Source organism: Malaya genurostris, chromosome 3 (assembly GCF_030247185.1).
Source record: "Malaya genurostris strain Urasoe2022 chromosome 3, Malgen_1.1, whole genome shotgun sequence".
Classification (NCBI taxonomy): Eukaryota; Metazoa; Arthropoda; class Insecta; order Diptera; family Culicidae; genus Malaya; species Malaya genurostris.
This window is the reverse complement of record NC_080572.1, coordinates 182,555,809-182,582,201: the sequence shown is the minus strand read 5'-3', so window position 1 is coordinate 182,582,201 and position 26,393 is coordinate 182,555,809.

Sequence of the window (26,393 nt, the reverse complement as noted above, 5' to 3'; positions counted from 1 at the left end):
CAGACATCCGTAACAGTTTCGTTTTCTTTATAGTGTGTACGAAATAGAACAAAGCACGCATCATTCGTTTTGTATTTTTCTTCTTCTTTCGGTTTTGTACATATTTTCAATCTATATGGCGATTTGAAAACTTTGTACTGCGGAACCTGAAGTCGGTTCCGGATGAAATTGCACAGTAGCTTAAAAGATAATATGAACTTCAATTCAAATCAAAATTTGTGAAAATCGGTTCAGGCATCGCAGAGAAATCGAAGTGAGTTAAAATTTTTAAAGATTTTCAGCACCACTTTTGGTGCTTCCGGAACAGGAAAAAGAAAGAAGTAGTGCCGAATTAAGCTTTAAACCCCACAAACTAATAAGCTCTGCAAACTAGAAGAATTTATCAGACAGTTTTATGGGACTTGTACCTGTTTTTGACCATCGTTTGTGAAAATATACTAATGAAATTGGTAATTTTCCACTTATCACGCTTTAGTTCCGAAACTGGAAGTCGGATCAGAATGAAATGTTGGAGAATTTTTTTAGGAAACTATTAGACCATTCCTTTGAATCCTAGTTTGTGAAAATCGGTTCAGCCATCTTTGAAAAAAGTGAGTGCATATTGTTTCCATTTTTTGGTGCATATCATCCTATATCTCCGGAACCGAAAGTCCGATCAGGATAAAATTCAACATCAGGCTATGGGACCATGAGACCTTTCATTTGAAACTTAGTTTATGAAAACCGGTTCAGCCATCTCCAAGAAAAGTGAGTGCATAGTTTTGTTACATAAAGCTCACTTCAGATAGAATTGGAACAAAGACAATTGTCTCTATTTCAGTTATTTATTATTGAATTCAAGATCTTTTTACCTTTTTTTATACAAATGTAGCGTTTTCTTCATACTTTTAGGATAAAATGCGGATAAAATTATTCGTCATGGTTTCGAAAGAAATCTCGAATTTTTCCTGTAACACGGCTCATTAGGCGGCGCACACCTTCTTCGTCCATCGTTTTGGCTATCTTATTCCATTAGGTCATCATCTGATTGATGTCTTTGACAACCTTTCCCTTTGCCTTGAGTCTCCTCTTCATGATAGCCCAGTATTTCTCAATAGGGCGGAACTGGGGGCAGTTGGGTAGGTTAAGGTTTTTCGGAACAAACTGAACCTCTTTCTCTGCATACCATTCTTGAATGACTTTGCTGTAATGAAAGCTTGCCAAATCTGGCCAAAACATTACGGGGTGGTCGTGAGATCGAATGAACGGCAAAATTCTTTTTTTGGAGACACTCTTTTTGGTATAGCTCCGATGTCATTGTCTTATTTGTAACGAAAACTTTCGTTTTTCTTTGCCACAGCTGCAAATGCCTTGCCAAATCATAAATTTTGGCTGGAACATTCCCCCGAGTCGTTGCCAAGTAAAATTTTTGACCTGGGATTTGCCCGAAGTCAGTCTTGACATAGGTTTCATCGTCCATCAGAAGACACCCGTCGGACTTGGTCAGCACCTGGTCATGTAGTTTCCGAGCACGAATCTTGACCACACTATTCTGTTTTTTCTGTTATGTGTTCGATTTGGCTGTTTGCTAGCTCAATACGACTTGATTCCTTCCCGGAGTCGAGTTCTCCTCACGGTACTATGGGCAGCAACAAATGTTCTGGCCAAATCACGGTCCGACAGATTAGGATTCCTCTTAATCGTCTTCAAAATCTTACTACGCAGTTTCCAGTCGACAGTTCCACTCCGACGATTGGCTTGAGGCTTCCGAATCGTCGTCAATGTTTCCTTGCACCGTTTGATAACGCGCCATATCAGTTCGTGCTCGCATATCACCCGACACAGTCGAAAATCGTTTACGGTCGAAACAACAGAAATAAAGACAATACAGTGCAGTGAACAATAGAGTGTACGGAATGGTCAAATACGATTTAACAAAGCCTGAAACTTTGCCTGCAAGACCGAATTTAATTTGTATAGATTTCAAGCGTTGCAAAGTTAGACCAGCAGCAAATGAAATTGAAATCTTACTTAAAGAACGAATGCATATAGATGTTAATAATGTTATAGACATTCAATTCAACAAGGCGTCTAACGGTGTGTACATTATGTTTAAACGTGAAAGCGATGCAGTTTCATTTTCTTCGGTTAACAACGAGGTGCACAGCGTTGAGTGGGATAACATTAAATACAAAATCCCTGTGCACATGGTGGACAATGCCATGGAAGTACGCGTGCATGACTTTCCCCCGCAGATCAGCGATCAGTCCGTTCGGGTAATCATGTCGAAGTACGGTGAAGTACTTTCCATCGAAAGAGAAATATGGCGGAATTTTATGCATCTACGTAAGGCAATTCCATCTTACATCATTTGTGGTCAAGGTGGGACACATCCGTGTAAAACGCTGATTACTTATGAAAATCAGCTGGTTACATGCCAGTTTTGTGAACAACCTGCACACTACGGTAAACCTTGCACTGAAACTGCGAAAAGAACATCTTCAACCAAAGACAAGGTCAACCGTTCAACAACGAAAACTAGTGAGCGTAGTACTCCTGTTTTACCATCAAACCAACCAGCAACAGCAACCTATGTACAACAAAGCGCTTCTACAGCAACTAGCAACGAGCTCAAGACTACGAACAACAAGGAAAACGAAAAGAAGACGGAAATCAACAACAAAACCACCGATGCGGCAATGGAGGACGAGACGAATCACAAACAAAGTGCCCCTCAACCCTCTCAGGAGAGAAATGGAAGCTCTTCTCCTCCAAGAAAAAGAGTGACAACGAGATCCACTTCAAAAAATTCTTTATTTAAAAAATCGTCTAATTCGACCACGTAAAGCTTGTACGCAAATAGGCCTGAATAAAAATATCTGTTAAATAAAAAAAAGGTATGTTTCATTTTTTCATTACTGTCTGACTAGTAAGATGATTTGATTTTTATTTGATGGTTTCGAGGTTACACTTCTTCGCCGCATAAATCAGAAGTTGATCCCTCACGGAATTGACCAGTAGTATAGCTCGGATCCTGAAAGAACAGTGCGATGATCTGCTATTCGTATTTTTTCTGGTTCATATGAAAACAGTAAATCACAAATAGAGTAAGTGTTGAAGTGTTAATCATTTTAATATGAACTCTGCAATAAACAGTGACAATAAAGTTTTGATAATAATAAGGAGTGTATTGAAAAGTAGTTAGCAACATTAATTATTGAAAAAAAAGCGAAAAAAAACATATTTTGACATCAGTTTTCGATATATTGTAGAAAAATTACATCTTTATGCATTTCACTGATTATATTGAAGAAAATCTTAGTTTCTGTGAAACGCTCGCACTTTGGACTTGACATTCTTCATTAAATTCTGCACAGTTACTTTCCTGGTGGCAGCTGTCCAGTTTTGTTTGAACTCCTGCATGTTTTGGGACACTGTACCTTCCTTCCTTCCGAAAGTGCCGCTTGACAATTGCCCAATACCTTTCAATTGGCCGAAGATCCAGGCAGTTCGGTGGGTTGATGTCCTTTTCCACGAATTGTACATTATTTTTTGACAACCACTGTAGAACGGAGTTGGCGTAGTGTGTTGAAGCCAAATCCGGCCAGAAGAGAGGAGGAGCCTTATGCTTTCTGTACAGTGGCAGCCTTCCCTTCTTCAAACATTCTTCCTCGTACACCTTGGCGTTAATTGTGCCCTTCGTGAAGAAAATCGACGACCGCAAACCACAGGTGCAAATTGCTTGCCAGACCAACACCTTCTGCCCAAACTTTTCCATCGCCACTGTGGTGTCAGCGTCGTCCAGGTCCTGGTACATCGATTTCGTATAATACTGCGGTCCGGGCAGCGCTCGAGAGTCTTCCTTGGCGTAGGTTTCGTCGTCGATCAGGATGCATCCATCTTTATTCTGTAGAATCCGGTTATACAGTTTTCGCGCTCTTGTTTTGGCCGGAACTTGCTGTACCAGGGACTTGTACGTTTTCAGGAAGTTCCGAACTTTCATCCATCCGTTGAATCATCCCGATGCTGGTGTTGAAATGCTTGACCAAATCCCGCGTCGACGCCGATGGGTTTTTCCTGATGTACTCATCCACTTTTAAGTCCCGGCTGGCTGGGACCCGTTTTCCTACCGGATCGGGGCAAATCCTTCATGGAAAGAGTCTTACCGAACTTCTCGATAATATTTTTGACACTGGTGTGGTGCACTTTCACCCGTTTTGCAATTTCGTTGCACGTGACACCACTTTCTGAGTACCAAGTGTGCAGAATTTTCTTTCGCGTTTCCGGATCAATTCAACTCATCATTGAAACGATAAACCGCACCAAAACCAATCGCAGCTGTTATTGACATGTAAACAAACACGTCACCGCAAAACACGCTGCAAAAAATTAAGCCATTTAAGAGTAATAACTATTTGAATGTTGCTAACTATTTAACGATACACTTCTTATAGCTATATTTTATTGCAGCTTTTGATTCCTCCACATATAATAAGGTCATTGTTTTGAATAATGTAGCATATTCACATCAAGTAATTCAATTGAATAATAATCATTTGATATATGCATTGGAACTAGAAAGACCTCCATTAAACGTTATATATAAATGTTATAAAACAAGCCATGTATTCTACATGAACCTATTCATATGATTTCGAATTGAATTCAATATACACTTCATAGATTATCCAAACGTATGTTGTGTTATTATCTAATAGTTGTTATAAGGCGCTCTCATAAATTTGATCAGGCACGTACCCAGAGGAGGGGGGGGCGAGGGGCCCTGGCCCCTTCCGAAATCAGAAACAGAAACAAAAAAAATGAATCTCGCAGATACTTCTTTAGGACTAAAAAGACGAGTGCAAGTGCACTTCGAGTACATGTTTGGCTGGATTAATTATTATACGCCAGAGAAATAAATGATTACCCGACACTGGGCTGCCATGATGCCGGTTTTCTGGGATTGTCATAGTATACTTGAGGAGTACTAAATTGATTAAAGACCGAAATCGCTGTAAAAGGGCCTTACATGAAGCACATGAGCATCGCTACCATAATTAAAATCAACGGTTTACTGCTCCAATTACTTGCCCATCCACCTTGTTCGCCTAATTTGGCCTCCTAGATCTGTTATCTATTTCCAAACCTGAAGTCATCTCTGAGAAATTGATGTGAGTTTCGTTTTGGAATTTTAGACCGCTGGTGTCTGTTAAAAACGCCGGTAAATGGTGCACCGAAAATTATCTACTTAAGCATTCTTCAGTAACATTATTTTATCCCGTAATATCCCGAAACCAAATCCTGGGTACGGACCTGAATTTGATTAATTCGCTATATGTAAAAATAGTTTTTTGTTTAATATGATTATCATATGTTTTTGACATGATATTGATTCACCATGTAACTATCATTGGAAATGCCAATAGTGCAATTATATTAGAATATCAAAGCAAAACAAAGCCTTGGTATTACATTCCTGTAGTGGAATTTGACCTTCTGTTTCAACAGACTTCGCAGCCAATTCAGAGTGTACAGAACCATTGCATGGCTGGTGCTACGATTCTACTGACACTACGAATCCTTCCAGGTCGGGGCTCGAACATACGACAACTGGTATGTAAGACCAGTGCCCTACGCATTGAACCGCCAATGCAGGACATATCAGAATATCATATAATATGAACATGAGAATTTGGCTCAGTGTAGCTATGCTACACACAGAAAAATTCTAGTTATTTAAGACAACAAAACGATTAGTTGCCAATCAAATTTATATAATAGTTGTACTGAACCGAGATTGAAACAAAATATGCTTGTTTTAATAATATGGTTGTTTCTAATAAATATTTTTATTTAATAAAAACATTGGTTGAATTAAACCAGAATTCGTATTGTTACGGTATCAACAAAATAATTCGCCGGAGGTACCCGAAATCCATTCATCTTTATAATATTTTTTCTGCTTGTACGATCGTATGTTGACACTAAGACCTCAGTTCGAGGCTCGAACGTACGCCACTGGCATATGAGACCAGCGTTCTATTCATTGAACCGTCAACTTAAGATTTAATAAGTTTCGCATCGTATTAATATCGTAATTCTTTTCTGCTAGTAACACCTGAACCGGAACTCGGATCCAAATAAAATCGAACAGAAATCGATAAAAACGATGGAGCCTTAGTTTGAATCTAGGTTCACACATATACATTATTTGGGTTCAATATTCAGTATTCTTTCTACACAAGAAAAGCAAAAATGTGCAGCAAAAGTTCCAAACACGCCATTTTTCGCTTCCGGCTAATTTGTATTCAACAGCTGTAGCATTTATCGTCACTCCATCACAGTAAATGATGTTGGCGATGATGATGGAAACGATGATGGTGGTCTTTAAGTTTCCTGGTGACCTTCGATAGCCTTGGCCTCGGTTCTTTGGGTTGTTGCAGGCAAGATTAATCCGTTGAACATTAGAAAACTATGCGCGATAGACCATGTGGTTAGAGCATTAATCACTGACAGTCAGAACTCGAATAGTGTCATCCGCCCGTACGATCCGTGTTTCGTTCTGTCAAGATGAGGGGTGTGTAGCAATTCGTTGTTATTTCACGTAAGTGGCTCTATGACGTGTGAATTAAAATTACCGGTTTTGAGTAATATAACAAATTGCCCTCTAACCCAACAAGCGGATGAGAGGATATGTTCCATAGTAGAGGGTTATGCCGACAGACATATCGTACTGCTGAGATTAAGCTATTGGTGATCCAAGCTGTTGATTTACAATGACCTCAAGTGCGCTTGGCCTGCGTTCATCGTGCTCTTGTAGGGTTTGAAAACGGCTTGAAGTCGTGCCATTTCAAAAGGTATCTCTTGGATAAGTTTTTTTTTGTGTTTGGCTGATATCGTGACAATTCTCAGACAAATAGTTTTTATATAATGCGTAGTTTTTTTTATGAACAAAAATCATATATCGTAGTCGTGATCCCCCGAAAAATTCAGTGAGATGTGACTGGCCTTGTAGATAATTGTCGTTTTCAAGTTTGAGTATGTCAGTTACAATTCATACTACGTTATTCATATTATACAAGGTTCTTCAAAAATTTTCCCTAGGTTTTCTAATCATTTTCACCAAAATGAGCCCTGGAAACCAAATAATAAAATCAATTTTGTTACAAATTCCAAATGATTTTATGACAGCTAGCTTCTTTGCTTGTTTTCCGCAACACGTTTAAAACCCTAACCGAAATCCTGTGCGAAAGCAAAATTTTAATAATGGCACGTAAATCACTGGCTAACAGAATTAAAAAAGGTTGATCTAAAAGATCCGTCTCACCGCTCCGGTTGGATACAAGTCACATATCAGAGGATCAGCTCACACGAACCAAAAAAAAATGACGCAACGAAACTTCTCATCGTACATCCGCAGGGTATCCCGTCATTTTCGTGGAAAGATTGTTATCCCAACGATTGTCTGTCTTGAGCTGCTGGTGGTTTCCAGAATCGAACCGGATTTAAATCTTTCGTACGGAATGACCCGATGTACTGCTCTCTTGTTGTTGTTGTTAATTGAGTAATCACGAATATCGATGCGAAGAACGGATTAACGACACCGGATGGAATAAAAATAACCATTGCGAAACTGTTTTGGATGTTGTGGAAGATTTTCATACTGTTAGATAGGAGAATTTTAACGCTTCATTCAATCACATCTGCAATTAGCCGGTTGGCACCGTTTTGGATCACGGCAGGATTTGATTTGTTTCATTTTGGGGGGTGAATGGTTTCACGGGAGGTAATTTTTCGGCCTATCCTTCGATTGTTCTTGGAAACAAACACCGAACTGTCCATGATCTAGCCTTCTCCTCCTCATCCTCCTTAATGTTTACTGTCGTGATTGAATCTGGGCATGCAACACTTCCGCACGTCAGCGTGATCTAGGCAAAATGATAATCATCAAATTATATGGGTAACATTTAAATGGTTTCAGTAGTGAATCAAATAACAAACGTCCCGTTTGATGCTGTTTATGGGGCGCTGCGGGCATTGTCCGCTGTTGAATTGCAAGAAACGGGGTAAACGTTTGCAAATGGCTATATAATTAGATATACTGCGCCACAGAAACTCAAAAGTGTGAAAACATATGATTCATTATTCGGATGCCATGTATCGCCCGCCGGTTGAGCGATCTTACGACGTTCTAGCAAGGTTCTAGTAAGAAATGTCCTGCGGTACAAGCCACCTCTAAGTTTAGATTGATTGTATAGTTTGTAGCGCCTGCGTAACAAATGCTACACGCTATACAGGGTCCGGCACTCGAAGTGTAACCAATTAAAAAGGCCATAAATTCAGTTTGGAAAATTACTTTTACTTAATTTAAAGTACAAAATGTGTAAAAATAATACAAAATTCAGAATCAATTCACTTTTGCTCGATATCGAATCGCAAGCTGCCCGAATGTGACTTGCAGGTATGTATTTTGGCCCACTCGCGGACAATAATTTTTTTCAGCGCCTCGAGACTGGTGTATCTTTTAGTTCGGACTTTGCTCTCCAAAATGGCCCAAAGAGAATAATCCATTGGATTCGCATCTGGTGAATTCGAGAGCCATTATGTGGACGTGATGAAGTTCGGAACGTTGTTTTTCAGCCATTCTTGGTTCACTCGAGCTTTGTGAGACGGTGCCGAGTCCTGCTGAAACGTCCATGGTCTGCCACCGAGATGTTTGTCTGCCCACGGCTTCAAAGCAACCTCCAGAATACTTTCCCGATAATATGTCGCATTTACCTTGACGCCAGGCTCGAAGGTCTGAAGTTGGTTACACTTCGAGTGCCGGACCCTGTACACACTCACTTTAAAGGCATTATCATCTATGTATTTTAACCAGCCTCAGCCGGTACAGCCACCTATCGGAAAACGGCGGAAGCAAAGTTGTACACCTGATACAACAAGAGAAATTCACGATCAAAAACTTTTCACTGTCTCAGAGGGTAAATAGTGCTATAGCGCTCTTAGGTAAAGTAAATCACATTCACAACAAAATAGAACATACAGAATTTTGATGTTGTTTAAGGGTGGGTAAGGTCTAAATTATGAAAAATATCATCATTTTTGAGAATTTTTTTCAGAGTCATCGTGCAACAAAATAACATCAAATTTTTTGCATGATAAGAAGCATCATTCGAACAACATTTTGTCATTTTTTCGTGGAAAAATATTGAAAAATAAGTGAAGAGGTATTTTTGAGAACGCTTCTTAAAAATCATGATTTGCGGTGTCCACTGTATCTCAGCGCAGACTGATAAGAAGTGAACAAATCAAAGCAGCATAGATTGAGTAGAAGTTTTTCTAGACCCCAACGTTTCTGTTTGATTTTTTTTAAATTCTTTTTAATTTTTGGTTGTTGTTCAAAGTGAAAACTACGATTTTTCACGAAAAAATTGGCAATTTTTTAGCTGTTGCACCTCCCCAAAGTAACGAACAACGAAAAGGAAAACGTTGGGGTCTAATTTTTTATGTGTAAAAAGTGTGTGCAAAATTTGAAAAAAATTGGTTCAATAGTTTTTGAATGACGATGGACACGGACTTTCAATACCTGCTTTCGAGTAAAACGCGTTCAAAGTTTTTTGTTTATAAAATCAATGAAAACAATTTATTACTCAAGGGAGCCCGTAGGGTGTAACATTTTCACAAAATCATATTTTTTCTTTTGTATTCTTTTATAATGAAACATTTCAAGAACGTTTTGTCAAGTTTTTAAGTCGATCGAAGCGGAAATCTTGGACCTGTGTGCCGAGCTCTTATCTCTTCGCAGTATGAGAGAAGCAAAGATAAAAGCCCATAACTTGCCGAGTTTTTCTCCGATGAGCTTGAAAATTTCACAGAAGATTCTTGAAATGTTTTATTATGAGAAAATACAAAGAAAATAATAAATGATTTTTCAAAAGTGTTAGACTTAACCCCCCCCCCCCCCCCCCTCCTTAATTCATCAATTAAAAGGGCTGATTTTGCACAATGTTCCCCATCGTTGTTCACCTTTCGTTCTATTTTGCTCCAATGCAAACGACCAACAGCAGGATGACGCAATCGATTCTCTTTGCAGGGAAACTGGCTCTGCGAACGTCCCGAAATTGATTCAATACTGAACTGAATTCTTCATACTAGAACTGTAACGGAGCTCTAGACCTGAAACAACCGGAATGATGCACTTGCTTTACTTCCTGCTCAGTCAACTGCGCAGATTAGAATGTTTTCTTCTTCGATACTCGTTGATACCAAACATTTCAGAAAACTTTCATGTGATTAAGTCATACAACTGAAAATGTTATCATTATTTGATGATCATATTTCCTTTGGCATGTAGCAAAATTCTGCGGATACGTTAGATACAACAAGAGATATTCACGATCAAAAACTTTTGAAAAGGCGCCCCATAGTGAAGTGAGTTGTATTTACAACAAAAATTGAAATGCTCTATGATAAACAACATTTTTTTTTTCATTTGATCAATGTTTAACGGAGAAAGCAGATTGGAAAAGGACATGCGACATGAGAACCGCGAAAAAGCTACCGCAGAGAAGGGACTCGAACCCGTAGCTAGCTCCTATCCGGGGAAAACTGTGTTGCTAATTCAAACAATCCTGCATGTGATACGCATGTATTCACAACACTTCTGGAGTACTTGTCTTATCGCGAATATGTGATCCGTAGTGGCGCGGGCTCCAGTAAACCCGGCTTGGTACGGCCCTACGAATTCCTTAGCTATTGGTGATAGACGACGACAAAGGATTTGGGAGAGTACCTTGTAGGCGGCGTTCAGCAATGTGATTGCGCGGTAATTGCAACAGTCTAGCTTATCGCCCTTTTTGTAGACGGGACATACCACCCCATCCATCCATTCCTGCGGTAGAATCTCCTCTTCCCAAATCCTAGAAATCATCCAGTGCAGCGCTCTAGCCAGTGCCTCTCCTCCATGTTTGAGCAGCTCGCCTGGCAACTGGTCATTGCCCGCAACTTCGTCATTCCTTAGCTTACCGATCTCCTCACTTATCTCCGACAGATCAGGGGCAGAGAATCTGTCGTCGGCTGAGCGTGCACCCAGATTGATTCCTGTACCGTTCTCTGTATTTTGTGCTTCGCCATTCAGATGCTCGTCATAGTACTGCTTCCACCTGTCGATCACCTCACGTTCGTTCGTGAGAAGGTTACCACTGGTATCTCTGCACATTTCGGCCTGTGGCGTGTAGCCTCTACGTGAGCGATTCACCTTCTCATAGAATTTCCGTGTGCCATTTGCGCGGTACAGCTGTTCCATCGCTTCGCGATCTTGGTCTTCCTGGTGGCGCTTTTTCTTCCGGAAAACCGTGTTCTATCTATTCCGCGCCTGTCTGTATCGTTCCTCGTTCGCTCTAGTGCGGTGTTGCAGCATCCTCATCCTTGCTGCATTCTTCTCTTCTACCAACTGCTGACATTCGCCGTCAAACCAGTCATTTCCTCAATTCGATAACCTCGTACCTAGAACGGTTGCAGCAGTGCTACTTACGGTGGACCTTATGATCCTCCAGCCGTCTTCAAGAGTCGCCAGCCCCAAGCTGCTCTTCCGTTGGTAGCACTAGCTCCAATTGTTCGCGTATTCCTCTGCAGTACGAATGCTACGTAGCTGCTCGAGATTGAGTCCCGGCGTTCCTGTGCGACGAGTATTGTGCACCGTCGATAGTTTTGAGCGCATACAAACCGCGACAAGGTAGTGGTCAGAATCAATATTGGCACTGCGGTAAGTGCAGGCATTGATGACGTCGGAGAAGAATCACCCGTCGATGAGAACGTGGTCGATTTGATTTTCCGTATGTTGATCAGGTGATCTCCAGGTTGCTTTGTGGATATCTTTGCGGGGGAAGAAGTTGCTTCGAACTACCATTCCTCGAGAGGCTGCAAAGTTTACGCATCGTTGACCGTTGTCGTTTGTTACCGCGTGCAGGCTCTCTAGCCCGAACACGGGCCTGTACATTACCTCCCGGCCTACCTGAGCATTCATGTCGCCGATTATGAGTTTTACATCCCGCCGTGGACAGCTGTCGTAGGTTCGTTCCAGCTGCGCGTAGAATGCTTCCTTCTCGTCATCGGGTCTCGTCTCATGTGGGCAGTGCACGTTGATGATGCTGTAATTGAAGAAACGGCCCTTGATCTTCAATACGCACATTCTATCACTGATTGACTGCCACCCAATCACGCGCTGGCGCATCTTGCTCAACACTACAAATCCCGTTCCTAGAACGTTGGTTGTGCCACAGCTCTGGTAGAAGGTAGGCGCTCGATGTCCACTTTTCTACACCTTCTGTCCCGTCCAACAAAGTTCCTGCAGTGCTACGACATCGAAGCCGCGGATTAGAAGCTCATCATGCAGCATTCGGTCGTATCTTGGGAAGCCAAGCGATTTGCAGTTCCATGTGCCAGGCTTCCAATCGTAGTCCTTATTTCGTCGCGTAGGTCTTTGCCGATTATTCCGAGTCGTATTTATATCCTGATTATTCGTAACAAGTGTTTTCCGGGCGGCTTGTTAGGCCCGCACCAACCTCCTGTCTCGCGGGAGGGCCATCGTGTCTGCACTGTTTAGAGTGCCACACCGCCCCCCCCCCCCCCCCTTCCATTCCCTGTCAGCATACGACCAAGGTCCCACCGGGGTTGAATACCTGATTTTTCCTATGGTTACTCGTACCCCAGCCGGTACTCTTTCGCACTAGCGACACACAAAATAAACGTCAATCTTGTTCGAAACACGATCATAAACTTTCCGTTCATCCGTTACTTTACTTATACCATTATATCTCCGGACGTGATGGCAGCCGTTTGATCTTCGAACTTGATCAATGGCCCAATAGTAGCTTTCAAACGAGCATAAACTTGTTAAAATCGGTTAAGCAATCTCCGAGAAAAGTGAGCGTATAGAAATAAATGCGAAAAGGAACACATACATACACACACAGAAATTTTACGATCTCGTCGAGCTGAGTCAAATGGTATATAACACTATGGGTCTCCGAAGCTTCGATTATAAGTTGGCTTCTCCAGTAATTTCAGCGTAACATACCTTTTGAAAACACATAAGACTCTGCGACTATTTTATGCTCGTAGATTTAAAAAAGAAGCTTCCTCATTCTTTAACAGAAGCTTGCTTGAACGAGATTTGCATCGGATGATGGGGCATTTTTAAAGCTAGGAGAAATCATGCTCTACAAGCGGCGTAGAAATGTTGGAACATCGTTATTGCTTTTCAAGGAGAATGGATTGAAGAATAGAATCGAAATTGGGTAAAGACGAGTTGTTTCCTTTGTCAGACCAGGGACCTTTTTTTCAAATCCTTGATCTTCCACGTTTCAAAATCATCTGCGGAAGTGTCGTCATCTTATGGCGAGTGGAAGCATCATTTGAACACTTCCGCTCTATATCGCAATCTTTACTGTTGGCTGGAGGTCGCCCGGATCAGCATCATTCAGCGACTAGGATGGAAATGAAATTTCGGTCAGTTCCGCCTCGTATGCAACTTTTTGAATGGTTCATTATGCAGTTTGCTAGTCAAATTAGCTTTTGCGAAATGTCGGGGTTATTTGTGGATGATGCTAATCTTTGCTCAAGACATGCTAATGATTTTGCATTTGATAGTAGAACAACGATGTTTAATATATTCATAAAATACCTGTTGAAAACACATAAGCCAAATAACTGAAAACAGTATTGCAACAAATATTTCCAACACCAATCATGATTTGTAGAGTTCTCCGACGTGTTCCACGGACCCCACCGAAACTCAATTTCGCCAAATCACGTTTATCTTTCTAAAGGGAACGAATATAGAAGGCAGTAACCCGTTGACCTCTTCGTGAGAAATTAATGTGATCTTGGCAGTGTGACTGCCGTTAGCCAAACTTGCGTAATCGCAATGCGCTCGGTTTCATAATGATTTTCTGTTTCGCATAAACTCCGGGTGACGATTGTTCTGCTCTATGCGGCTGCATAAAGTCGATAGATATGCCACAAAAAGTGCCACGGCATAGAAGCATACACTCAGCAGGTCCATCATCATCGGTAGCAACCATTGCCCTCCTCCCCCTCATCCCCTCCGAGATCAACGCGACCATCGTACCTCGCAGAAGTTGGACCCAAAGCGGCCGGGCGACGAGCGCATCGGAAAGGTCCCCCACGCGGAACGCTCCGGCTCTTTACAAAAGTCAATCTCGGTAAATATTTTTTTATCGCCCGACAGTGACTTACTACCAGCTGGTTGACTGTTGATTCGACCGACTTAGCGCTGGAGGCTTACTAAAAGTTTCCTTTTTTTCCGATGAGTGTGCTCTTCGTCGGTTGCGTGTTTGTTTTGTTAGAATCGCCATCCATCCACGTGTTTCGGCTGATGAAGATGTCATGCCAAAAATTAAATACAACCAATTGCTAGTTCGTGATACTAAAAACGTGTTGGGTAAACATTTTCCGAAGCTCACCAACAAAGTAATGTCTGAACGATCAAACAAAGCCAGCAAGGCATATCACGTTCAGTTCAGTCTAAGTTTTATGTTTCGGTGGGTGCAAATATTTAGCAGAATTGCCACAGGTCATAAACAACTTAACCGACACTGGTGGAATATTCAGTGGTAGAAACTGAAGCTAAGCTTATTTCTCAGAACTTTAACACTTACGATACAAACGCATTTTTAAAAATCAATAATTCTGTATAAAATGTTCAAAACGACGTATGTAACAATGAGAGAATCTCTTTGTTTACTTTCTCTTTCGATTATTGTGAAATATTCCTGCTTTTTTCGGTAATTTCTCCAGAGCAAATTAAAAGATGATAGCTTTAGTTATTATTATCGGTAAATAATTGGAGAGAAGGATTGCTAAGAGTGCCGAAATAATCAAAAGAGAAAGTAAACAAAGAGAACTTCTCATTGTCATTCAGTAAAAACCATTCAAGCGAAGAGGTTGTGTTTCGATTGTACTGGCTCGTGAGTTAACGGCTGCTACCGAGACAATTCTAAGCTTCAGGTAGTTAAACTGCCCATAGCAAACGCAATATTCGGGGCGTTTCCCGACTGGAAAGCTAGCAACGAAGGCCATCCCGTTCATACGCACAGAGGTGTAGAGACACAGAGGTGCGAGAGCATAGAAGTGACGAGTCACAGAGGTGCCATCGCATAAAGGTGCGAAGACGAAGGGGTGCAAAGGCACAGAGGTGCTAAAGCAACCCAGTGCTGATCTACCAGGTACCAGAATTTGTACGCTGCGTAGGATCAAAAGAGACGGCATATATCGCGAGGTGCTACACTGCAAGCATCGCATTTGATCGCCACCAAGAGCAAAAGCACTGTACCTGGGGTCAGGTACAGCAAGTGCAGTGGTGTTCACAACGACGGCAGAGCAACTGAGATAGCAGTAAACGACAGAAGACTGCCAATTGGAAACAGCAAAAGACTGCCAATTGGAAATCGTTGGAAGAGCTTCACGTCGTTCTTCACGATAAAGGAACAGAGACATCAGCTACAAGGTAGATTTAATTTAATTTATTTTTTATTTCTTATATCTGAAATTTTACTAAACATAAGTTTTTATTTTGGTATTATTAATTTACAAAAAAAATTTAATGTAATGGATGATCTCATGGAAGATCATCCGAATCCGATTCCGGATACTAGTAAAAGTTTAAATACTCCGAGGGCTAAACATTATCCACAGGGTACCACTGGGCCATGGATAGTCTATCTTCGAAAAAAAGAAAAGATTTTAAACTTGATGCAAATTACAAAGGATTTGACATCACATTTCTCTGAAGTTAAAGAAATCTGTAAGGTTAATAGAGATAAAATTCGAGTTGTAGTTAACGACTTGAAACAGGCAAACGATATTGTAACCTGTAAATTATTTGCTATTGAATATCGAGTTTACATTCCATCGAAGGAGGTAGAAATTGACGGTGTTGTGACTGAAGCAAGTCTGACAGCAGATGATTTACTTAAAAATGGAGTTGGCCGTTTTAAAAACTCCATGCTTGAGGGAGTTAAGATACTCGAGTGCAAACAATTGTACTCAGCATCTATTGTCGATGGAAAAAAGTCTTATCGTCCCTCAGATTCGTTTCGCGTAACATTTGCCGGATCTGCATTGCCTAGCCATGTCTATATCGATAAAATTCGTCTTCCTGTTCGGCTTTTCGTACCGCATGTTATGAATTGCACGAACTGTAAAAAATTCGGACATACAGCTACTTACTGTAGTAATAAGTCCAAATGTATCAAATGTCAAGGGCCTCATAAGGATAATCTTTGCGATAAAGATGTTGAAAAATGTGTTTATTGTGGGGAAAGCCCTCATGATGATCTTTCAGTGTGCGCTGCATTTAAGCTGCGTAAAGACAAAATGAAGCTTTCTTTAAAAGCACGGTCTAAGCGCACATATGCAGAAATGCTCAAAACGGTCATACATGTCTCCCCTTTGGAAACCGAAAACGGTTTTTCAAATCTTGCGGAGCCAGAGGAATCTGACTCTGACGGAAATAGTGAAGATACCTCGTTTGTCACTCCTCAAGGGTCTGTTAAGAGGAGATTAACAAACCACAAAATACCAAAAAAGACACCTAAAATTATACCTTCAAAAAAAGATCCCCGTGTTAAAGCTAAAAAGCCAAATTTAAAACCAAAAACTGTGCCTCCTGGTTTGTCAAATTCACAAACCAATCCAGGAACTAGCTCAAGAAAAGACAATAATCCAGTGGGCTCCATTTCACATTCACCAACAGGATTACTGAAATTTTCGGAAATTGTAGAATGGATTTTCGCTGCATTCAATATTTCTGAACCTCTAAAGACCATCATAACAGCATTCCTTCCAATAGCTAGAACTTTTTTGAAACAGTTATCAGCTCAATGGCCAGCTCTTACAGGTTTTGTATCATTTGATGGATAATTTATCATCCGCCGCAAATGATTCAATCACTGTCCTGCAGTGGAATTGTCGAAGCATCATGCCAAAACTTGATTCATTTAAAGTTTTGTTGCATAGTCAAAAATGTGATGTATTTGCTTTGTGCGAAACATGGCTTACATCAAACATAGCCTTAAATTTTAATGACTTTAACATTATACGTCTCGACAGAGACTCCCCGTATGGTGGAGTGCTTTTAGGAATTAAGAAATGTTATTCCTTTTATAGATTAAACATTCCTTCGACTTCTAGTATAGAAGTTGTTGCTTGTCAAATAAACATTAAAGGAAAGGACATTTGCATTGCTTCGGTATATATTCCTCCAAGAGCTCAAGTTGGACAACGACAGCTTAATGAAATTGTCGAAGCCCTTCCTGCTCCACGTTTGATTTTAGGAGATTTCAATTCGCACGGAATGATGTGGGGTTCCGTTTACAATGATAGCAGATCATCTCTAATATATAATATTTGCGACAATTTTAGCATGACGGTACTAAATATGGGTAGCATGACACGGATCCCAAGACCTCCTGCACGTCCAAGTGCATTAGATTTATCTCTTTGTTCGACTTCAATTCGACTAGATTGCACCTGATTTACATGGTAGCGATCATTTACCAATCATCATCTCAATTAGCAGTAACAAAGGCATTGCTAATTCAGTTAATATTCCATATGATTTGACAAAAAATATTGACTGGATTAAATACCAAAGTAATATTTCAAGTGTCTTAACTTCAATGGAAGAGCTTCCCCCACTTGAAGAATATGACTTCCTCGTTTGTTCGATTCTGGAGGCCGCAGAACAAGCCCAAACCAAACGATTTCTTGGTCCATCGTCTAACAGAAGACCTCCAAATCCTTGGTGGGACAAAGAGTGCTCAGATGCTAAACACGCGAAACAAAATGCTTTCAAGACGTTTTTAAAACGAGGAGGAGGAACTCCTCAGAATTTTGAAAAATTCTTGGTTTTAGAAACCAAGTACAAGAACATACTTCGGGTTAAGAAATGCAGCTATTGGAGACATTTTGTGGAAGGTTTGTCAAGAGAAACCTCAATGAGCACTCTTTGGAATACGGCCAGACGAATGAGGAATCGTAACGTAGGAAATGAGAGTGAGGAGTACTCGAATCGATGGATATTTGATTTTGCGAGGAAAGTTTGTCCAGATTCCGTTCCTACGCATAGCATTGTTAGGGAGTCTTCTTCAAATGATGATTCCATTGATAGCCCCTTTTCAATGATGGAATTTTCCATAGCACTCATGTCTTGTAACAATAACGCTCCTGGATTGGACAGAATTAAATTCAACTTGGTGAAGAATCTGCCCGACCTCGCAAAAAGACGTTTGTTGGAATTGTTCAACAAGTTTCTTGAGCAAAATATTGTTCCACCTGACTGGAGACAAGTGAAAGTTATCGCCATTCAAAAGCCGGGGAAACCAGCTTCCAATCACAACTCATATAGACCCATTGCGATGTTGTCCTGCATCAGAAAATTGTTCGAAAAAATTATTCTACGACGTCTCGACACTTGGGTCGAGACGAACGGTTTGTTGTCAGATACTCAGTTTGGCTTCCGTAGAAATAAAGGGACGAATGATTGCCTTGCATTACTTTCGTCTGACATCCAAATTGCCTTCGCTCAAAAGCAACAAATGGCATCTGTATTTTTAGACATTAAAGGAGCATTTGATTCAGTTTCCATTGATGTTCTTTCAGACAAGCTCCACCAACATGGACTCCCAGCGGTTATAAATAATTATTTGCACAACCTTTTGTCAGAGAAACGCATGCATTTTTCACATGGCGATTTGGCAACAATCAGAATTAGCTACATGGGTCTCCCGCAAGGCTCATGCCTCAGTCCGCTCCTCTATAATTTTTACGTGAATGACATTGACAGCTGTCTAGTAACCCCATGTACACTAAGACAATTGGCAGATGATGGCGTGGTTTCAGTTACTGGATCCAAAGCTATTGATCTGCAAAAACCATTGCAAGATACCTTAGATAAATTGTCCGTTTGGGCTGTTCATCTTGGTATCGAATTCTCTGCGGAGAAAACAGAGCTGGTCGTCTTTTCAAAAAAGCATGATCCCGCGCAACTTCAGCTTCATATGATGGGAAGAATAATCGAACAGGTTTTGACTTTCAAATACCTCGGGGTGTGGTTTGATTCCAAATGCACGTGGGGAGGACACATTAGGTATCTGATAACGAAATGCCAACAAAGAGTAAATTTTCTTCGAACAATAACAGGGTCTTGGTGGGGTGCTCATCCGCAAGATCTAATAAAATTGTATCAGACAACGATACTTTCAGTGATGGAATATGGATGCGTTTGTTTTCGTTCCGCTGCAAATTCTCATATTATCAAACTTGAGCGAATTCAGTACCGTTGTTTGCGAATTGCTTTAGGCTGCATGCATTCGACACATACAATGAGTCTTGAAGTTCTGGCGGGAGTTCTTCCATTAAAAGATCGATTTTGGGAGCTTTCATCACGCCTGCTAATAAGATGTGATGTGCTGAATCCCATGGTAATTAATAATTTCGAACGACTAGTCGAGCTTCGATCTCAAACAAAATTCATGACAGTATATTTTAACCATATGTCACAGGAAATCAACCCTTCAAGATATATTCCTATCCGTGTCAGCCTCCTAAATGTACCTGACTCAACTTTATTTTTCGACACATCCATGCAGCGCGAAGTGCGTGGAATCCCGGACCACCTACGCTCTATGGAAATCCCAAAAATATTTTCAAGTAAGTTCAGGCATATTAACTCTGAGAAAATGTTTTACACGGACGGATCGCGAATGGAAGAAGCGACAGGGTTTGGTATGTTCAACAATAATGTTTCGGCCTCATTCAAGTTTCAAGAACCTGCATCTGTTTATATAGCAGAGTTAGCAGCAGTTCATTATAGCTTGAATGTAATCGTCACATTATCTCCAAACCATTATTTCCTCTTCACAGATAGTCTGAGTGCAATTGAAGCCATTCGCTCAAACGCTGCTGGCAAAAATGAACCGTTTTTCTTGGGTAAAATAAAACAGTGTCTGAACGACATATTGAATAATAATTATCTAATCACAATAGTTTGGGTTCCGGCTCATTGCTCCATTCCAGGCAATGAAAGAGCCGATATTTTAGCCAAACGTGGTGCTATTGAGGGTGAAATTTATGAGAGACCGATTGCTTTCAACGAATTCTATAGCGCGTCTCGCCAAAGAACACTTGCCAGCTGGCAAGCTTCTTGGGATAAAGATGATCTGGGTCGGTGGATGCACTCAATTATTCCTAAAATATCGACAAAGGCATGGTTCAGGGGACTGGATGTGAGTAGAGATTTCATTCGTGTGATGTCCAGACTCATGTCCAATCACTACACGTTAGATGCACATCTCCTTCGAATTGGACTTTCCGAGACTAATCATTGTGCTTGCGGCGAAGGTTACCGCGATATTGACCATGTTGTTTGGACATGCGTGGAGTTTCGTGATGTCAGATCTCAACTAATAAATTCCTTGCGTACCCAAGGTAGACTATCCAATGTCCCAGTTCGCGACATTCTTGCTTGTCGTGACCTTCCATACATGAAACTTCTTTATCATTTCATTAAATCCATTGGAGTTCCAATTTAAATTTTATTTTATGTTAAACTGTTTTCTCTTCCATGAGTTCAACCAATAGCCAACTATAGGATATTGAATATAAGTGGTGAACTGATACAAACAATCCTGAAATAGTTATAAGATCATGTACAAAATAAATGTATTTTATTTAATGTAATTTAAAATAGCAACTCGCTTGATAAAAACAGTGTTTAGATTAACTAATGAGTACCAACATACTAATATGATATTCGAAATGTATTAGGTTTAAACTACTATGTATTGTGGATGCCACGGCGAAGAAAAACTTATGTATATTGCCTATGAAATAAACGTATTTATGAAAAAAAAAAAAAAAACTTCTCATTGTTACATACGTCGTTTTGAACATTTTATACAGAATTGAGAAAAGATAATATAGGATGACTGTACCGAAAATCATTTTATTAGTCGATAAACGTCATACAATATTTTGCGGATTACACGACATACTTTCAACTAGAGCGCCTACAACCAGAGTGACGACAGCCATTTGTTTGGAATGACAGCTTTGTTCCAAACGAGCAAGTGACCTGTCAAATACAATGTAAAGTTAACAAAACTGCCAACATTTCGAATTAAACGTTTAGAATTGTTGTCAACATTACGGATGAGATATGGTCACTCTGGTTATAGACACTCTACCTTCAACAAAGTGTGGAAAATTTATATTCCAATCAAAAGTTTAATGACGCGTTGACGAATTACCGTACATTCAAACCTCGATTTACGAACTAAAGCGAGAGTTGGTAAATTAAATCAGTTAATAGTACGATATTTGCGATTAAGTAAGTAAAAAAGATTTGTGTGACGAAAATTGCAAAACCTACCCATCAGATGTCAGATGTGATCCTCAAAATTACATCAAATTTTGATATTATAAAATTATTTATTAATTGAAAATATAAATCCGAATCTCATTTAAATTCACTAAGTATAACATTTAGGGTTCTTTTTGGTTTGTGCCTAAAGCACCTATTTGGTTTCTATTTCTTCGGGTTTTGCCTTCGACTCATCAGTGCTTAAATCAGATCAAAATGAACTGTTATGTCACGCCTAGCAGTTCAATTTAAACCGCTATGCAGACGCAAAGTTTACACTACAAGGTACAATTCAAATGTTCCAAGACTTTTTAAACAGCGCGGCTCCTAGTGTTGCTAGTTTTACAAAGTTTAAAATAAAACTTACTGTTGACGCTTTGTTCGATGCTCATTTTCCGACCGACACTACAAATGTACTGTCACATTTAGCGCGATATCTCAGCTTCTATACGTCCAAATGTCAAGAAAATTGTATACCACACTGAAGGATCCACAATTGACGGATAAAAATTTCAGACAGGTGGCAACACTGGAAACCGCGCTGGTTGGTTTTGGAGCTTTTGAATTGTATTAAGTATTTATGCAACCTTTTAATAATATTGCATAGGTGCCATATTATTATTAGTATTATTTTGACGTCGCAGTTGTAAAAGAGTGACGGTTTTTGGTACAAACCAACAAAACCACTGAATGTTTACATTCTGCGACGACCTGTAATAAGTCCGAATTCATTTGCCTTGGCACTTACAGTCGAATTGTCGGACAAGTACATATAAACTAATCGAAATAATTATATTTTAACAGATTTTACACATATTTCTCATGTAGAATGCTTTCTCATATTGAAATATCATCACTTGGATGCAACGAATAGAATAATTTTCTGAATACTGTTAATTTCATCGAGTATCTAATTTAATTGATTTTATGGTTTAATTTTGCAAAAATATGCCCTGAATAAACTGAGCAATGGATCATCACAATTCCATTACCTGTGAAATTTTAGTTTTTTTTTGAAATTTGATTGGTTTAAAATGGATACAACTAATCGAACTAAACTGTCGTGCAGCAATGACACCCAGCAAAGACACGCACCACAAATGAGTAATGAAACGTTACAGTTGAGAAATGACATGTACCCTTAACGAACAATGAAACGTTTTAATGAGGTCACCAGCAAAGTTACCTGCATGAAGCAAAATGTGTCTCAGTTGATTCAACCAATTATTAAGTTACTTGAACTTAAGACGCCTATTCAGGGCCGTAGTTGGTTAGTCGTTGACTTTGTTGATGGGGCGCCCCGATTTCCGTGATACAGGGGCGCATTGCAATTGACTGAATATGATAGATTTTTATAACGGAGTTTGTTGTTTCTTCATCTTCGTATTTTTGTATACAACAGTCATAACTTCTCTAGAATTGCCAAACAAATCAACCATAAAGACTTATTTGCAATAGACATAATGCGTTATCATAATCTGAATGTTAATGTACGTAATTGTTTCTAAGTACCAGGTGTCGAGATTTTCACTGTCTGTATTTATTATTTTTTAAATAATTGTTCGCATTGTGTGATTTTGCGCTCGATTACAAAAGCTACTTCTTCAAAATAAAGTCTTGTTATATATCCAGGCTTTTGACTGCATTGAAAACATTTTGCTGCGAAAGTTGCGAAATTTCCATTAAAGATTTCCATATCGAAGAGAAGTGTGTCGTGTGTGGCACACACCGTGCGTTTGAGATATTCGTGTTATCTCAATGTAGCTTATTTTAGTTACCCCGCGTGTGTTTTCCATGACTAATCGAAAACCAGTTAAAATTGCATATTGTATAAAACGCATGGTACTTGGAAATAATAGATCAACCTAAACTGATTTAGAGCATGGAAAAATCAATAACGTAGAAGGCCACGTCCAAGCAGGTTAATGTATGAATGGAAGGGATTTTATAGTGTCTTTAAATTGCACTATACGGGGTTAGTGGAGAGATGCACTGGATCCAATTGCCAATTGCACTACACCTGTGCTACACTTTTTTGCACCGATACCACTTCACAGTTTGAAAGAAACCTGTAAAATTCCATTGAATCAGATTTAACAAAAAGCATTCATCAGAAAAAAAACAGAAATTTACGTGCAATTTTTAAATATTAATGCAAGAAATCAATCGAAATAAAAGAGCTAAGTTAATGTTATCACTAGATTCGAACCAAGGAACCATTTGGTCACAGAGCGTCCGTGTATCCAATGAACCACAGAAACACATACATATCTGTTGGTCAAGTAAATCGTTTATATATATATATATATATATATATATATATATATATATATATATATATATATATATATATATATATATATATATATATATATATATATATATATATATATATATATATATATATATATATATATATATATATATATATATATATATATATATATATATATAAGGAGTGTATCGAAAAGTAGTTAGCAACATTGATTATTGAATAAAAAAGCGAAAAAAAAACATATTTTGACATCAGTTTTCGAAATATTGTAGAAAAATTACATTTTATGCTTTTCACTGATCATATTGAAGAAAATCCTAGTTTCTGTGAAACGCTCACACTTTGGACTTGACATTCTTCATTAAATTCTGCACAGTTACGTTTGTGACTTTCCTGGTGGCAGCTGTCCAGTTTTTTTTTATTCCTGCATGTTTTGAGATACTGTACCTTCCATTCGAAAGTGCCGTTTGACAATTGCCCAATACCTTTCAATTGGCCGAAGATCAGGGCAGTTTGGTGGGTTGAAGTCCTTTTCCACGAATTGAGCATTATTTTTTGACAACCATTGTAGAACGGAGTTGGCGTACTGGGCTGAAGCCAAACCCGGCCAGAAGAGAGGAGGAGCCTTATGCTTTCTGTACAGTGGCAGCATTCTCTTCTTCAAACATTCTTCCTCGTACACCTTGGCGTTAATTGTGCCCTTCGTGAAGAAAATCGACTACCGCAAACCACAGGTACATATTGCTTGCCAGACCAACACCTTCTGCCCAAACTTTTTCATCGCCACCGTGGTGTCAGCGTCGTCCAGGTCCTGGTACACCGATTTCGTATAATATTGCGGTCCGGGTAGCACTCGAGAGTCTTCCTTGGCGTAGGTTTCTTCGTCGATCAGGATGCATCCATCTTTATTCTGTAGAATCCGGTTATACAGTTTTCGCGCTCTTGTTTTGGCCGGAACTTGCTGTACCAGGGACTTTTTCGGCACCTTCTGTTTCTTGTACGTTTTCAGGAAGTTCCGAACTTTCATCCATCCGTTGAATCATCCCGATGCTGGTGTTGAAATGCTTGACCAAATCCCGCGTCGACGCCGATGGGTTTTTCCTGATGTACTCATCCACTTTTAAGTCCCGGCTGGCTGGGACCCGTTTTCCTACCGGATCGGGGCAAATCCTTCATGGAAAGAGTCTTACCGAACTTCTCGATAATATTTTTGACACTGGTGTGGTGCACTTTCACCCGTTTTGCAATTTCGTTGCACGTGACACCACTTTCTGAGTACCAAGTGTGCAGAATTTTCTTTCGCGTTTCCGGATCAATTCAACTCATCATTGAAACGATAAACCGTACCGAAACCAATCGATAGCGCAGCTGTTATTGACATGTAAACAAACATGTCACCGCAAAACACGCTGCAAAAAATTAAGCCATTTCAGAGTAATAACTGTTTGAATATATATATATATATATATATATATATATATATATATATATATATATATATATATATATATATATATATATATATATATATATATATATATATATATATATATATATATATATATATATATATATATCTATATATATATATATATATATATATATATATATATATATATATATATATATATATATATATATATATATATATATATATATATATATATATATATCTACGCAGACCGCAAAATTATTGTTGTTTTACAAATAAATGAAGTGTCATATTTTACATAAATTTATGTTCACGAACATGTATAATTGGATGATTTGAAAACTACATGGTTCGAGAAATTATATGTTATTTATTATGCTTGATTTGCACTCTCAGAAAGATTATTAAATGTATTCTAGAATATTTTCAGCCTGCGCTCTGGAAGCAAGTTTATGGGCGGCTTTTTCATTTCATTTCATTATGCTTGAAAATAAATAATGATTCGTTTTCTCAATAGGAATTATTGCTTTCGCACCCTTCAGGTTACTTGAATCAGTCATTAGCAAAATTTCCAAAAACAAATTTTCTCGGATGCAGTTTCATTGGCTGGTTAGTCAATGACTAACTGTGACTAACCGTAACTACAGCACTGCGCGTATTGCAATGTTGTTTTACTGTTAGTCTCTTCGGAGGGTAGCTAATCGTTCGCTGCTTGAACAACGGAATTTTGCCTAAGTAGCAATTTATAGCTTCATCACCAAACTCACAGATGATATGGAGATGCAACAATAGATTATAATTCCCAAGAGGAAATTCGCTATCAAAATGTTCACTGGGCATTAAGAAATTCTACCTCCACTTGCAGAATGGCTCGCTGCAAGAGCATTTCTAATTCCGTTTTCATGAATGTTGCTGACAAGCCCAATGCTAGAGATGCACTTTCAATAAACTACAAATACCTTCACTTCACATTAGCAGTAATTTTTAAACATTGCGCGTTCTTAATTTCATTTACATGGACTGTCCGATAACACATTACTCGCAGATGAAATTTAAACATTTATACAGTAGTCAAGGATGGTTTTCATCGTATCAAAGAACGCTCTCTAGCAACACTTCACACGATTCAATCAGTGCCATCAAAGAGAGACGGATATCACCTCAGCAACAACAAAAAACCGGCACGGTTCATTTAACATAGAATGGACACCAGCGCGAGAGCGAATTGCTCTCGATGACCTGTCTGAGTTAGCACGCTGCTG